Here is a 16726-nt window from a genome sequence, read left to right as displayed (position 1 = left end):
AAAACGTGAACGTAGTGGTCAAACACCTATTGTTTAGAAAGAAAAATAATAAAAAGTAGCACATTGGAATGGAAAAAGTGTATTCCATGTGAACGGCCCCTAATAAAGTAGTGTTTATAAGAGCAAATAAAAAAAATGGTTTAAATCTTGAAATATGAGGTTTTTCACTTCCTTAAACATTTTGGTAACACTTTAGTAATAGGGAACACATATAAACTATTAACTATGACTTTTTCCTCAATAAACTCCTAATTTACTTATTAATAGTTAGTAAGGTTAAGTTTAGGTATTGGGTTAAGAATGTAGAATAAGGTCATGCAAAATAAAGCATTAATATGTGCTTAATATGTACAAATAATAGCCAATATTCTCGTAATATGCATGCTAATAAGCAACTAGTTAGAAGATCCTAAAATAAAGTGTTACCAATATTTTTTTTTCTCAAAACATTATTAGAACATGATATCATGTAGAAAAAAAAAAAAAAACAGAAAAAAAAAAAAAACATTTTTTGTTAAATTCAAATCCGCCCATTCAGTGTTGATTTTTTTTTTTTTAAGTTCATAGTGCTGTTAATTTTATTTTAATTTTTTTTTTTCTATAATGGTTTTTGATATAGAACTAATTATTTCTAACTAATTATGTATACTAATTATTATAAAAAATTATTTCATTGTGTGTATCAGAACTTTTTGAACATTTCCAACACATTTTAACAATACTGTGATAATATTGATAACCTTGATCATTTTGGATACTATAATATTAAACTTTCATACATTTCATCTCATCTTCAGTCCAAACGCTCTCAGCGTTTAGGTCCGAAGGCCTGTGCCCAGCGCAGGTTCACCCTCAGCCGTACTCAATCCTATCTCTCTAATGTATTGCTGATGCCTTGCATATTGAAAGTTATAAATTGTACTTGGCACTGTGAGTTGAGGTGCATAAATTGGAATTGTGGGATGTCAGAGAGTAATATACTTAGCATTATTCATAACGGAGCAAGATTAAAGCTCTCTACAGAGAAAGCCTATGTGTGTCTGACAGAGACGTTACATACGAGCTAATGCAGCCCTTTATCAGTCCATTCTGTCAGTAATAGATATTCCTGTGGGTTCTGTGCACTGTGTTTCACTGTGCTGATAGAGCAAAATAAATTAGGCCACAATAATGTTCTTCAGGCCGCTGTGTTTCCCCTACAGTCTTTCCACTTGTTCCCACTGTGTGCACGATTATAACAGTATGAAAAATAGCTCCATAAATTTGAGATAACAGCCAGAATTTTCCTCTGTTAAGACATATGTTAGGGAGAGATGGCCAGACCAGAGAGATGCACCTCTTCAGTGGGTAAACCTATGGGTTTTATTTGGCTAGAGCTCTTTGTTTTCCTCTCATACTCTGACCTGAGGGAGAAGATTTGGTTTCCACACCACACTCAGGGTTTAGTAGCACCACTGTTATTTTAGTATAATTGAGTATAATAGTGATTATAAATAAAACACTGGTGCTGCTAAATCCTGACTAAATTATTTTTTCATAAAATAAAATTATCTCTCTCTCTCTGTGTGTGTGTGTGTGTGTGTGTGTGTGTGTGTGTGTGTGTGTGTGTGTGTGTGTGTGTGTGTGTGTGTGTGTGTGTGTGTGTGTGTATGTGTGTGTTTTGCCATTTTTAGTTAACATGAATTATGAATAAACAACAAATCTACAGCATTTATTAATCTTAGTGTTAATTTCAACATTTACTAATACATTATTAAAATCAAAAGTTATATTTCTTAATATTAGTTATGCACTGTGAACTAACATGAACAAGCATTAGTTAAAGCATTAGTAAATAGTCAATTCATCATTTATAAAACATTAATAGACATCAGTAAGCCGTTTATAAATACAGCTTTAAATGCTTTGTTCTTGGTTTATAAGCATATCTATAATAAGTTTAATAATTGTATTTTCATACTTTATTAATGATCAATTTATCATTTTTAAATTATGTATTACATTATTCACAAATCAGTTATTTAGGAGTTGTCAGTGGTTCATAAGATCATTTAGGAAGTGTAAGTAAATGATTAATACAATATTTAAATGTACATTTATGCATCTTATTATTTAGACGTATAGTATTAGTTACGTAGTGTGTTAATAAATGCTTTATTAATACATATTAGTGTCAAAACTACCTCAGTACTAACTTTAAAACATTAGAGTACAGCAGTGCAGAAGATCACTGAACCTTTAAGTCTCATTTATAAAAGCATAAATAGTCCTCACTTTAGATGAGCTCACAAAAATAGTTAACTGACTACTTCTAAATGATGTATAATTACCTGAATTAATCATGAATTGTAGTAGGAATGTGTTAATAAAAAATAAATAAATAAATAAAGCTTTTATTAACACACTAAGTAACTATTACTATATGTCTAAATAATAAGATGTATAAATGAATGTTTAAAAAGTTTATTACTCATTTACTTAAACTTCCTAAATGATCCTAAATAACTGGTTTGTAAATAATGTAATACTTAATTTAGAAATGATAAATTGATTATTAATAAAGTATGAAAATACAATTAATAAACACATTATAGATATGCTTATAAATCAAGAATAAAGCATTTATAGTTGTATTTATAAACTGCTTACTAGTGTCTATTAATGCTTTATAAATGATGTATTAACTATTTACTAATGCTTAACTAATGCTTCATAGCGTGCAGTTATTATAAAGTTTTACCTTTTTTTTCCAAAAAGTGTTTCTTTGGCAGCTAGCTAAAGAAATTAATTACGTTTCAGTATTTATTTATTTATTTTTATTAATTTAATTTAGCATTTATTTAATTTCAAGTAACTTTTTTATGGTTTTAGTTTTAGTTACCTATAGCCCTGAGTAGTACACCAACATATAAATGCCCTCAGAGCTAACAGAAATGAATTAAATTAATATTGGGATGTTACTTTAAATTAAATGGAAGGAAAATGGAAATTGTCTCTAATGTATCTCCCTTGACAGAGGGAAGTCTATAAGATATTGTGGTCATTTTTAGTTTTATTTTATTTTATATCTTAGAATACTTTAGAAGAATACTTCATCAGAATGGTACAAAACTTGGTAAAGGTTTTGGCACTTGCTATGTGAACACACACACACACACACAAATGTAAATAAATAAATAATTAAAATAACATTAAAATGAAATTAAAATAAATTAAAAAATAACTCAGAGATGATTTAAAAAGGTTCAAGGTATAGTAAGCAATTCTGAAGAGGCTAGCAAGAGCAAGCTAACTTTGAAAGCATGAGATCCAACCATCCCTTCAGAGCATCTCCAAAGACACGCCTCCTTCAAAACACATGAACGCACACAGCAGAGCAGAGTCTGCAAAGCGTCACGAGACAAGAGACAGCGTTAAATTACCTCATGTCTGAAAGCACATAACATACAATAATAATAAACGTAAACAGCTTACCTGTACCACCTGACTGCTGCAGATTAATTTTGCCATTGATAGTGTTGACATAGAAGCGCAAAAGTTTGAGTCTGAAGTGGTGAACAGCTCCGGGTTGCCATCTCGTAATTACGGTTATGGCATGGTGTGAATGCAGCAATAGCTCATTATTTTGGTTCAGGAGGAACTGCATCTGCTGTTTGTTTGAGGCACTTGCTGACTGTGTCTACAACTCTTCGTAGCCTCATGGAACGAGCTGATGATGTGTGATGTCTGCATGAGCAGGATGTGTGGAGGTGTGGGAAATATATATTTCATATAAAATTTTAAAATAGTATTTTTGTGCCTTTTCTATAACAATAAACTTAAACTTCTATACGTTTTTTAAGTTCCCTTTTTTATTAATTTTTTATTTATTTTTTATTTTTTTCACTTCAGCAATAATCTGCCAAGTGTCTTCTTTAAAAAGAGACCGATCAAAAAAGAAAGTCTGTGCTCCAAAGCATTCAAGATTTATGACAGTTTAAGTTGGAAATTTCATTTTCAGGTGTATGCTCAAAAAGTGGTTAACAGGTAATAAATGAGTAACTACTACATAAATATAACTTATTACCATAAATCCCCTAAAAATACAAAATATTACATAAAAAAACATCAAACCAAAATACAGTACATTCATTAATCGAAACAAACAAACAAACAAACAAACAAACAAAAAATCGGTAATTTTCTAAATTGGTCACACAAGGAGCACCAGAGGGTTAAACTACACTCAGATCTACCAAGATACCAAAGTTAAAAATCAAAAGTCAGAGATCTCAATATGAACTCAGTATGAAACATTTCTTATCAAACCGATCCTATGCGGTCAGCTCTGTACTCTTATTGTATGTAAATAATAATCTCGTTTGTTGTCTCATATTTCTTTTATTAGGAGAGACGTGTGACAATGTTGATACTTAAATGATGTATAATGGAGTTCCTGTTGTGCAAATGGTAGTACATGATGCAACGCCACAGGTTTGAATCGCACTTGAATAAATCTCAAGTAAATAACTGAAGAATAATCTTTCTGCAAGGGTGACCTCTAAGCAATCTAGTTTTCCTCTAGGATGATTGATCATATATTATTTAGTATTGTTTATATATTCTTTCTTTTTGTTTTTAGTGTAGTCATCTCAATTGTAATTTCCTCAGCTTAGAAAATGCTGGTTCACCACCATCCAGCAGCCAATTTACATCATGTAGTTTTTCAACAGATCCAGCCGATCATTGCAGTGAGCAAAGGTGCTTCATTCACAGTCTGCATAGGCAGATTCATTAGCTTAACGCTACTCCATTCATTACTGCCTCATTAGTCACTACAGATTGATCAATACATCATGCATAGAACATCTTGAGCGTGGATGTCTGGAGCCATTGTGGCCCTGAAGATAATGACTTCTTTATTCAAAACAACTTGTAAGAACAGGAAGATAAAGGCAAGCAAAGAGAGCATTATTGTGCCTTGGCTTTGGGGGAGGTATCTGTGAGATTATGAGAAAGGAGTCTGAAACAGTTGACTGCATGAAGAAAGATCTGAACGCCTCAAATCGAAGCCGCGTTCTGTCTACACAGCAGCCTCTTCAGCGTTTCAGAGAGCTGTAGAGATGAGCTTTGTGTGGGAGGCGGTGAAGGGGCTTGAAAGAGCTAACAGACATGAGCAGTTCAATGCTGCTCCTCAGTCTGAGCAGAATACGTGTTGAGATGTCAGCAGTTACTGAGCGTTGCACACAGATCTGTGTGGTGTTTTGGTTACTCAAGTGCCCATTGTAATGTTCCTGCTACAATTAGCTTTTATAGTTGCCAGTAAATTGTGCTGTGAAATTGATCTAATCTCAGGCCCTGTTTACAGCTCGTATTAAGAAGCATTTTCTTCAATCTGATCACAAGTGGACGACGCTAAATACAGGTGTAAACATGGTCTAAAACGTTTTGAGCTTGTCCACTTTCGACCACTTCCGGAGGTAGTTGAAGGCCCTGTTTACACCTGGTATTAAGATGTGTTTTGGTCGATCGGATCACAAGTGGACGATGCTAAAAACTAGGAATGCACCGATACCATTTTTTAAGGACCGAGTACGAGTACCGCTGCTTTTTTTCTAGTACTCGCCGATACCGTTGCCGATGCCTATACATATAATCTCTCTCTCTCTCTTTTTTTTCGTGATATTGCAGTTTTCCAAGCACAACACAGTGAGACTAATGAATGTAGAACAGCTTCTTTATTATTACTTTAATGAAAAAAGTACTCATTTTTATGTGCTTGTCACAAACTTAAAGAACAAAAATTTCAATGTCCAATATCCTTCAAAGGGCATAATTACTAATATATATATTTGTTGTTATATAAAAAGAAATTTACAAACAAATTACAAACAATACAACAAATACTATAGAGATACAAATAGAGTGCCCCAGGGATGACGCATTTTTGTAGGCAAAACCGGGAAGTGAGTTAGCATTTTAGGACTTCCGGTTCCAACGCCGTAAAGTCTATGGGTTTTTTGAATGGGTTTTTGCTAAATCACCTGAAATAAGGTCTGTGGTTAACAAAGCCTCTAAATACTTTCACGTTTTGATCTATGACATAAAACACACCAGTTATAACCCACTTGTGATTTTTTTTAAACTTTTACTGTGTCTTAAAATCGGCGGTTGCTAACAAGTTGCTAAAAGGGACTACTTCCTTTGGCGGGGACTTTAGACGTCATCACTAAAAACGGGACATTTGGACAGCATTTCTCATGAAAAAGTGGAAAAGTATTCATAACAGCACAGATCATAATCAGCGAGCATGTTTTTAAATAAAGTTGTTTTTTAAATACAGTTTGAGGAAGCTTGGTAGTGACGACGTTGATCCGCGACCATGGTGTGCTGTAGTCCATTTATAGCCTACTGTTAGCCTTTTATATCTGACGACTTTATTTAGGCTTCAAAATCTATAAATGTTGTGTTAACTTGTAAAGATTATCTTGATAGACAAAACGTGTAAGTGTCATAACCCTTTGTTAAACACAGAGCTTATTTTCTGCGATTTTCCAAAAGTCTATGGGAAAAATGCATAGGCTTTCAATCGAGGGAACCCGTGCGCCGCTAACTTCCGGGTTGGCCTACAAAAACGCGTCATCCCTGGGGCACTCTATTAACTATTGTTACGAACTTTTAAAAAAGGTCTAGGGTTAGAACATAACATTTAGATATTATATTGCTGTAACGGAGCGGGCAGCAGAAAAGACCAGACACCAAAAGCATTTATGATCAATGGATTTATTATTTCAAAAAGCCGAAGCCACTAGACAACATGTGAGTGCGCTGTTTTACAATGTAGTTTGGAAAGAAATATAAAGAAAGGAAAATACAATTAACTAATGGGGAAAATTAAAGAAAAGAATAAAACAAAATAATTCATAAACTAAGTCCCCAAAATCCTCTAAACTGGCTAACCAAAGAAAAATGCAGAAAGCAAAACCGAAATCTTCGGCGCATCCAACACCTTAACTGAAACTACTCTAAATAAAAAACAGAAATACAGAAAGAGCGCTCACCTCTTACCTGTTGTATATAACATTAAATCTCTACGGGCAGTATGTATGTCGCATGACATTTCACATAGTACAAAGGCAAATGTTGAATTCATGCCGAATAACAAAAGAGACAAGTTATGACAGGCTCTAACTTAAACGCCTGACATACATAAATACACACACACACTGCACTCCTGATCAGTGCGCGCCGGAAGACTTTTAAACACCAAGGCGGCACTTGATTGGCTGCAGCTACGACCTCTTGATAGAGAGTGACAGTCGCCTACTCCAATCAGCGGAAACCTGAGAGCAAGACAGCACAGAGGACAGAAAACAGGGGAAAAAAAACATCCGAAACACGCGCAGCACGTAACACTCCTGCCCACAAGAACAAACTATATGAAATTGCATATATTTGTTATTTCAGCAATAAACAGGTAGCACAATTACACCCTAGAGAGGGCATCAGCGAACACGTTCTCCGCACCTCTCTTGTGCTTTATGACCAAATTGTAACTCTGTACAATTAGGGACCAACGCATTAAGCGTTGATTCTGATTGTACATACGCGACAAAAATACCAGAGGGTTATGATCCGTAAATACAATAACTGGCCCTAGAGAGGGCATCAGCGAACACGTTCTCCGCACCTCTCTTGTGCTTTATGACCAAATTGTAACTCTGTACAATTAGGGACCAACGCATTAAGCGTTGATTCTGATTGTACATACGCGACAAAAATACCAGAGGGTTATGATCCGTAAATACAATAACTGGACAGTTAGATCCAACGTACACGTCGAAATATTGAAGGGCCATGAGCAGTGCTAACGTCTCCTTCTCGATCGTCAAATAGTTAAGTCGGTGTTTGTTAAAGGGATAGTTCACCCAAAAATTTAAATTTGATGTTTATCTGCTTACCCCCAGCGCATCCAAGGTGTAGGTGACTTTGTTTCTTGAGTAGAACACAAATGATGATTTTTAACTCCAACCGTTGCTGTCTGTCAGTCAAATAATGGGAGTGGATGGGGACTTCTGCTATAAGAGTAAATAAAGCTTGCTTAGACAAGTCCAAATTAAACCCTGCAGCTCGTGACGACACATTGATGTCCTAAGACACGAAACGTTCTGTTTGTGCGAGAAACCGAACAGTATTTATATAATTTTTTACCTCTAATACACCACTATGTCCAACTGCATTCATCACTCGATTCATTTGGTCTGATCGTGCTCTGACAGCGACAGTGATGTCTCGCGCATATACTTCAATGAGAGCGAGACATCACTGCCGCTGTCAGAGCGCGATCAGACCTTACTAACGAATGCTGCACGCAGTTGGACATAGTGGTGTATTAGAGTTAAAAAATGATATAAATACTGTTCGGTTTCTCACACAAACCAATCGTTCCGCCACTAGCATTATTTGACTGACAGACGGCAACGGTTGGAGTTAAAAATCATCATTTGTGTTCTACTGAAGAAACAAAGTCACCTACATCTTGGATGCGCTGGGGGTAAGCAGATAAACATCAAATTTTCATTTTTGGGTGAACTATCCCTTTAAACTTACGCGAGAAGTAGCAGACAGGATGGTCAATCCCATCCGCATCCTCCTGCAACAGCACGGCTCCGGCACCAACCGCACTGGCATCCACCTCCAATTTAAACTCAGAAGCAAGATTAGGAGCCATCAAAACAGGAGCGCTACACAAAAGAGATTTAATCGACGTAAACGCATGCTGACATTCGTCAGACCACCGAAACTGACAGGCTGGACTTAAGAGCGAAGTCAAAGGTTGCGCTATGATAGAAAAATTCTTACAGAAGATGCAATAATAGCCAGCCATACCCAAGAGTTCTCGCCGAGTAGTTGGAGTTGGAAACTCAGCTATGGCTGTTACTTTCGCTTCTAACGGGCGCACTTGACCCTGGTCGACTTCTTTACCAAGATAGGTAATAGTTGCTTGAGCAAACTCGCACTTGGCCAAATTCAAGGTTAGAGAAGCTTTAGCTAGACACTCAAATACAGTCCGTAACAGTGATACATGATCTGACCAGTCAGTAGAATACACCACTAGATCGTCCAAATAAGCATTACAATTTGGCACCCCAGAAAGCACGATGTTAATGAGTCGTTGAAAAGTAGCGGGAGCGTTGCGCATCCCGAAAGCCATAACAGAATATTGTAAAAAAACTGTCAGGAGTCACAAAAGCTGAGATATCAGAGGCACGGGAGGTAAGGGGCACTTGCCAATATCCCTTTAATAGATCTAACTTACTGACATAACGAGCAAAACCAAGATTATCCACGCAATCTTCCATGCGCGGCAGGGGAAAACAGTCTGGGATGGTAACTGCATTTACCTTCCGATAGTCAGTACAAAATCGCGCGGTGCCATCACTCTTCGGGACTAACAGGCATGGTGAACTCCAAGGACTACAACTGAACTTAGCAAGTCCATGCTTCAACAAGTAGTCAACCTCATCTTGCATGACAGCTCTCTTCGTGGCATTCACACGGTACGCATGCTGCTTTAACGGAGTAGCATCGCCCACATTAATATCATGCTGCAGAACTGTAGTGCGAGAAGGAACATCGTTCAACAGAAAAGGGAAATCGTTAATCAGATGCATAATATCACTTCGTTGTTCTTCAGATAAATGATGCAAGTGAGATGGTAATTCACTTAATACCTCAGAATTCTTGAGTCTGGCACATTTTTGATATGCATGACGGGACCCTATGCCATCATCCTCAGTATCAACATCACGAGCAGCAATCACTCCACCACAGGCTATAGCTACAGGAGCTGGAACATGAGCTGGAGCATCAGCAACAGCGGAAACTTCTGTTTGGGGAGATTCTCTACTGTGAAATGCTTTTAATATGTTCACATGACACACGCGAGACTTTCTCTTTCTGTCGGGAGTACAAACCACGTAATCAGTGTCACTCAACTTCTTTGACACTTGGTAAGGACCTGAGAAACGTGCAGATAAAGCAGAGCCAACAACAGGGAGTAACACCAACACCTGATCTCCTTCTTGAAAACAGCGCTGAACAGATTTATGATCAAACCTACATTTCATACTTTCTTGAGCACTAGTCAGTGAATCTTTCGCCATAGAACAAGCTTTATGTAACCACTCATGGAATTTACTGATGAAATCCAGAACATTCGTTTTTGGACTGGAATCAAGAGACAGAATATTTTCTTTGAGCATTTTTAAAGGACCTCGGACGGTATGTCCGAACACGAGCTCGGCGGGACTAAATCCAAGGCTTTCCTGCACAGCCTCTCTAGCCGCAAACAAAACCAACGGTACCCCCTCGTCCCAATCTTTACCTGTATCCATGCAGTACTTTCTGAGCATCGCTTTCAACGTTTGATGGAAGCGTTCGAGAGCCCCTTGAGTCTCTGGGTGATAGGCGCTGGCAACTCTGTGAGAAATATTCAGGGTGGTCAAAACTTGTGAAAAAAGTTTAGAAAGAAAATTAGTGCCTTGATCGGTTTGCACGATCTTTGGTAAACCAAAGGTAGAAAAGAATTTCACAAGCGCTTTAATGATCACCGACGCTGTTATTTTTCTCAATGGAATCGCCTCAGGAAAACGCGTAGCACTACACATAATCGTTAGAAGAAATTGATTGCCATTTTTAGTTTTAGGTAGGGGTCCCACGCAATCAACGATTACATGCTCAAATGGTTCTCCTACCACTGGAATAGGGACGAGCGGCGCAGGGGGAATTACCTGGTTCGGTTTGCCAGTAACCTGACAAGTGTGACAAGTGCGGCAGAAATGAGCGACATCAGTTTTTAGGCGAGGCCAAAAGAAATGCCTCAGAATTCGATTATATGTTTTCTTAATGCCTAAATGTCCTGATAGATCATGAACATGAGCTAAGGATAGAACTTGCTGACGATAACATGAGGGAATCACAATTTGATAAACCACATTCCACTCCGAATCATCCTTAACATCGGGACACCATTTACGCATCAATAAGCCATTTTCAACGAAATAAACAGACTTTCTCTGTTGTGCTTCCTCCAAGGGAACAACCGCAGAGAAACATTTTCGCAATGTCAGATCGGCTGTCTGTGCAGAAATAATTTTCTCACACGTCACAGGCAACTTCAAACAGTGCGAACTGACAGGAGAGGATACTTCGACAGTCTTACCTTCCACCGACGGTAAAAGGTCATCGGCAAGTATAGGTGCAATAAAAGAGGAAGACAAATCAAAAACATCTTTCTTGCGAGCCTGGGCTCACGTAACGGCGCAACTAAGTTTCACAGGCAAACATTCACAAACTCCTACTTTTACAAATCCCGTACACAGCTCAGACTGCAAATGCACCTGATGTAAAGGCACTTTAACGAGACCCATCTCTATGCCCTGTACCAATACATTACTGCCACAAGAAGTCTGCTCAGAAAACGGCAGTACACCTGCAACCACAAAGGATTGAGTAGTACCAGTGTCACGGAGCATTTTAATTCTCACCTGTTCTGTAGACTTACCCGTAATAGAAATTAACCCTTCCGTCAGGAACAGTTCATAACTAGAATCTGGCTTACCAACACACTCAACATTTTCAACATCAACAGCCTTTACGAAACCAACGCTCTTGGCCGCAGATCCCTGCTGCTTTCGTTTCAGCACGGAACAGTCAGCAATTAAATGACCAGACTTATGACAATAAAAACATTCTCGATCTTCCCTTGGCTTCGGAGCGCTTGTTTTCTGTCGTGACTGGTTAATCTGAGGAACAGGCGTGATTTTATCAGAACGGACGGTGGTAAATACATTCTTATGTGTCAGCGCGAATTCATCTGCAAAGACAGAAGCTTGAGATAAGGCGGTCACCTTTTGTTCATTTAAGTATACAACGACACGTTCGGGAATACAGTTCTTAAATTCTTCTAAAAGAATAAGTTCTCGTAGGGTCTTAAAATCTGTGACTTTACTTGACACGCACCACTTGTCAAATAAAACAGCTTTCTCTCTGGCGAATTCAACGAACGATTGACTGGAAATTTTTTTGTGGCCTCTAAACCGTTGCCTTTAAGCTTCTGGTACTAACTCATAAGCGCGCAAGATTGCAGCTTTCATTATGTCGTAATTTAAACTGTCTTCTAAAGATAGAGTTGCACACACCTCCTGAGCCTTACCAGTTAATTTGCACTGCAACAGTAAAGGCCACACTTCCCTAGACCAATTTAGTGCGGATGCAATATGCTCAAACACACCAAAATATGAGTCAACTTCTGCTTCTCGAAATTGCGGTACGAGAGAGATATGCTTACTCACGTCAAAGGTGGTTGCTGCTAACCCAGCCCCCGACGGAGCGCCAGCAGTCTGCACCGGTGGAACAACTGGGACAGGTGAATTTTTAGCTGCGTTCAGCTCAAGTTCACGCAGTTTGATCTGCTTATCCGCCTCAATTTCTAACCTGCGAACTTCAAGACGTAAATTCATCTCAGCCCGACGACTCTTTGCCCGTTCCTGCGCTTCCATTTGGACACGCGCCAAGCGAACTTTCAACTGGGCATCACCTCCAGACCCAACAGAGATCAGAGAAAAAGGTTCAAAGGGCGGCAGAACAGCCTTGGTCTCAGACCCCTCCACCTCAGCCGTTCCACCCTGCTCCTCATCACTTACCTGTTCTGTTTCCCCAAAAAGGTAGTAAGTTACTCTTAACTCGCAACATTTCACATAGTACAAAGGCAAATGTTGAATTCATGCCGAATAACAAAAGAGACAAGTTATGACAGGCTCTAACTTAAACGCCTCACATACATAAATACACACACACACTGCACTCCTGATCAGTGCACACCGGAAGACTTTTAAACACCAAGGCGGCACTTGATTGGCTGCAGCTACGACCTCTTGATAGAGAGTGACAGTCGCCTACTCCAATCAGCGGAAACCTGAGAGCAAGACAGCACAGAGGACAGAAAACAGAGGCAGGGAAAAAAAACATCCGAAACACGCGCAGCACGTAACACTATACATTTATTTAAAGCTGCAGTCCTCAATTTTTCCTCTTTGTCGCCATCTCTTGTTTGAAACCTGCAATTGCAGTCATATGCGGAACAGTTGTCTGTACGTGCGTTGTGCCTCGGCACAGCTCGTATGAATCTAATGTTTGCTGTCAGTCACCGCACCGGTGTGGATACTGAACTTCAGAATCACAGATTCTACATCTTGAAAGTATGACCAATATAAGAATTTTCACTGGAAAATATCATCTGAACAAGTAAGTAACATGTCTGCCACTTTTGTTCTGACCAACTGAGGAAAAATGCATTAGGCCTACAATAAATCGCGCTGCCAATGATGATTAAATCTAACGATCGCTTAGCTCGGATCACGTCAAACCGTGCAAATTATTATTACTCTTATATTGTTCTGAAATTGTTATTGTTAACAACATCAGCATTGCGTGACTGTGTATTTAGTGTGTATTACCGTTACCTGTAGATTTCAATTTCTGTAGCCACTCCACAGCCCAAAGTCTTTTGCTTTTTGACTACGGCTGAATCTCCAGTTGTCACTGATGATTGTCATTTGGACCTTTCTGGGTTACAATCCACCATCAAAATGATAAGTTTAATAATTTCAGCTGCTGTCAGAACATGGAACACTATAAATGATCCGCTACGAGCTGCGTCCTCACGTGATAAAACCAACTAGCCTGGACGGGACTTTCTGTTTACGGACCTGAAGTAATGACGCACAGAGGAAATGCTGCATGCTCAAATTTCCCGCGGAAATTCACCATGTCGCTCTTATTATAAAACATTATTACAAGCTAACCGTTGTGAGTCGAGACAAGATAATTAGATAGTTTTGAACATTGGCTGGTTATGTACTTGCTCATAAATTGATTTTGGATCATTTTTAACCCAAAAAAGTTAACATATTTTGTTGTTTTATTAACATTAATGACAAATATAGGCTACGGTCCCTTTAAGACCAAATCCATCGATACTGACACATATCCTGTTTTCACCCAAATATTTACGCCCACTTAAGCCACAACCGACTGTATTTACGTGAGATACTCCATACGATGGACATTTTGACAACTATGTATGTGTGCATTTGACCATTCAGGCACAAGGAGAAGTGATCGAGCGTTGTCTGAGAGAACTGGGATCGCACGCAAGAAAGTGAGTGCGTGCGAGAGAGCGCTTCTGGTCTGTGTCATTCAGCGCGATTCCGCCTATCCCACCTTCACTAATCGATAACGAATTGTGATTGAAAGCATGCAGTTTGCAATGTGTGGGTTGTCATCATTAATTCTGAAGTATTTCCACACCTCTTCCACACATTGTTTCTGCTGCTGCCGTCGGTGTCTCTGTGCATGGAAAATTCTGTCAATTATGTCACGTGAGGTATCAGTCTTTGGTATCGGGGGTATTTTTACAAGTAGGAGTACAAGTACATGAGCTTGATATCGGGCCCGCATCCCTACTAAAAACAGTTGTAAATGGGGTCTAAAGCGTTTTGACCACTTTCAGAGATAGTTGAAAACGCATTCGACCAAATTGCTTTCATAGTGTAGACGCTCATGTGGTCGAATGTGTTCGAACAGCCACAAAAGATTGCCTACTCTCTGCCTACTGACCTAATGCATGAACATTATGGGAAGCATGCTAGCCAGACAGGATTTAAACTTTGCCCGCTGAAGAGCATCAAAGTTTGGTTTAAAGACAAAAAACGTACCAAGCACAATGTTCTCTCATCATTCCTGATTTCTAAAGGCCAGAACACACCAAGCTGACGCCGACGAACTAGTGGCGACGAAAGCAGACTGCGGGGTTTGCTCACGTCGGCACGTCTGTGTCCAAAGTTGCCCTGCCACACCAAACCGATGCTAAACAGCCGACGGCCAAGCAGCACATCAGTTCTGCGCCTGCGTGAGATGAAATGCCTTTCCGAAACAGCAGGCGGCAGTAGCTGAACAGCCAATCAGAATGATAAGATGGCCCGACAGCCCGACGAGGTCCAATGCCGATTCAACATTTCGAATCGGCCGAAACAAAGCCGACGAGGACCAACTTCAGCCGACGGTGCGGAACACACCGAGGAAACTTAGTTGGCCGACGAAGAAAAACTGCCCGACGGCCGACCATCGGCTTGGTGTGTTCCTGCCTTAACACACACTCAGGGTGCGTTCACACTTGTAGTTCGGTTCGTTTGGTTCATTTGGTCCGGACCAAAGAAGAAAAAAAACATTTAGTCCTGGTCCGGTTAGCGTTCACATTGGCAATTTTATCACCGAACCAAAAGATACCGAACCTTAAGGCATAGGGATACATTCACAACGTGATTGGTCAGATTTTATGACGTATTGCCTATTTTGAGACGGAACTTACCGAACATCCAAAACAGTGCCGTTTTCTGAGGTAAATGCGCTCGTTGTGTGTGCGTAGCGGTGCGTAGCCTGCATGTGATGGTATTTTAGCCAGCTGGGAACTCGTGAAGAGCTTATAAAATGTGTAAAGTAGTCAAAACACAGGTGGGAATCCATCCGTCACACACAAACGATCTGCTGCATGGAGACGCGCGTCTGATGCCTGTGATGGGCAAACTCGCGACTATGACGAGAAAAACCGACATGCGTGAGGATTCTGTCCTTTTTAGGGTCTCGTCTTCCTGTTTTTGGTTCGGTTACATGTCTTTGGTCCGTGTTGCGTTCATATATCATTCGAACCGCACCAGAGTTCGTTTGGAAGCGGACCGAGACCCATCTTTTCAGCGGTCTCGGTCCGCTTGTTTGGTGCGCACCAGGGTTCGGATGGCAGCGTTCACATATGTTCAAATGAACCGCACTATCCGAGCAATCGCACCAGGGTTTGTTTTAATCGAACCAAACATGACAAGTGTGAACGCACCCTCAGCGTTCAGCATGGTCTTGCGGCTATCATAGCAGAAATGAAAGCTGCTGCTCTTTATGTGTTTTTCCGGCATCTCTGGTCGTGTTCATATGCAAATTGCGCAAGCTTATTTCGTCCAGTAGATCAAAAAATCCTCCCCTTGAAGATATCAGGACAGAAGTGCTTGAAAGTAGATAGAATAAGGATAACAACACCAGGTGTAAACAGGTATGTGTCTGCCCAACGTTATCTCACGACCAATCCATACATATTTTACTAGGTGGCTAATTCACATGAATTTATATGATTTGTCTAAACTACAGTGATGGGTAGGTTAAGGGGTGGGGTTAGGAGCAGGTCATTCGTATGAATTCATATGAATTTGGCAACTTGTAAAATATGTATGATTTAGCAAAAAATGTGCGAATTCATACAAGTGAGGTCTTACAAATTTGTACGAATTAGCCACCTCGTAAAATATGAATTGCCGTGAGATTGGCTTGGTCTGCCTCGTCTACCTGTGATCCAATCAACCAAAACCCATCTTAATACCAGGTGTAAACAGGGCCAAAAAGCCCAAACATTTACCTACCCATCTTACAGAAAGTTAAATCAAAAAACAACAAACCATGGATATGGATATTTAATGGATATTAAATAGATATTTATTCCTCATAACTAATTATTGGACCTGCACTTATTCTGAGCTCAGACAGCTTCATTGGTCTGTAATTTCCTATCTTCTTGAATCTTTGGACATTCAGAATGCAAAAAATATATATATTTTTTTTTTTTAGGAGAGAGAGAGCAAAA

The sequence above is a fragment of the Megalobrama amblycephala genome, linkage group LG13 (genome assembly GCF_018812025.1).
Source record: "Megalobrama amblycephala isolate DHTTF-2021 linkage group LG13, ASM1881202v1, whole genome shotgun sequence".
NCBI lineage: Eukaryota > Metazoa > Chordata > Actinopteri > Cypriniformes > Xenocyprididae > Megalobrama > Megalobrama amblycephala.
This window is presented reverse-complemented; position numbering follows the sequence as displayed.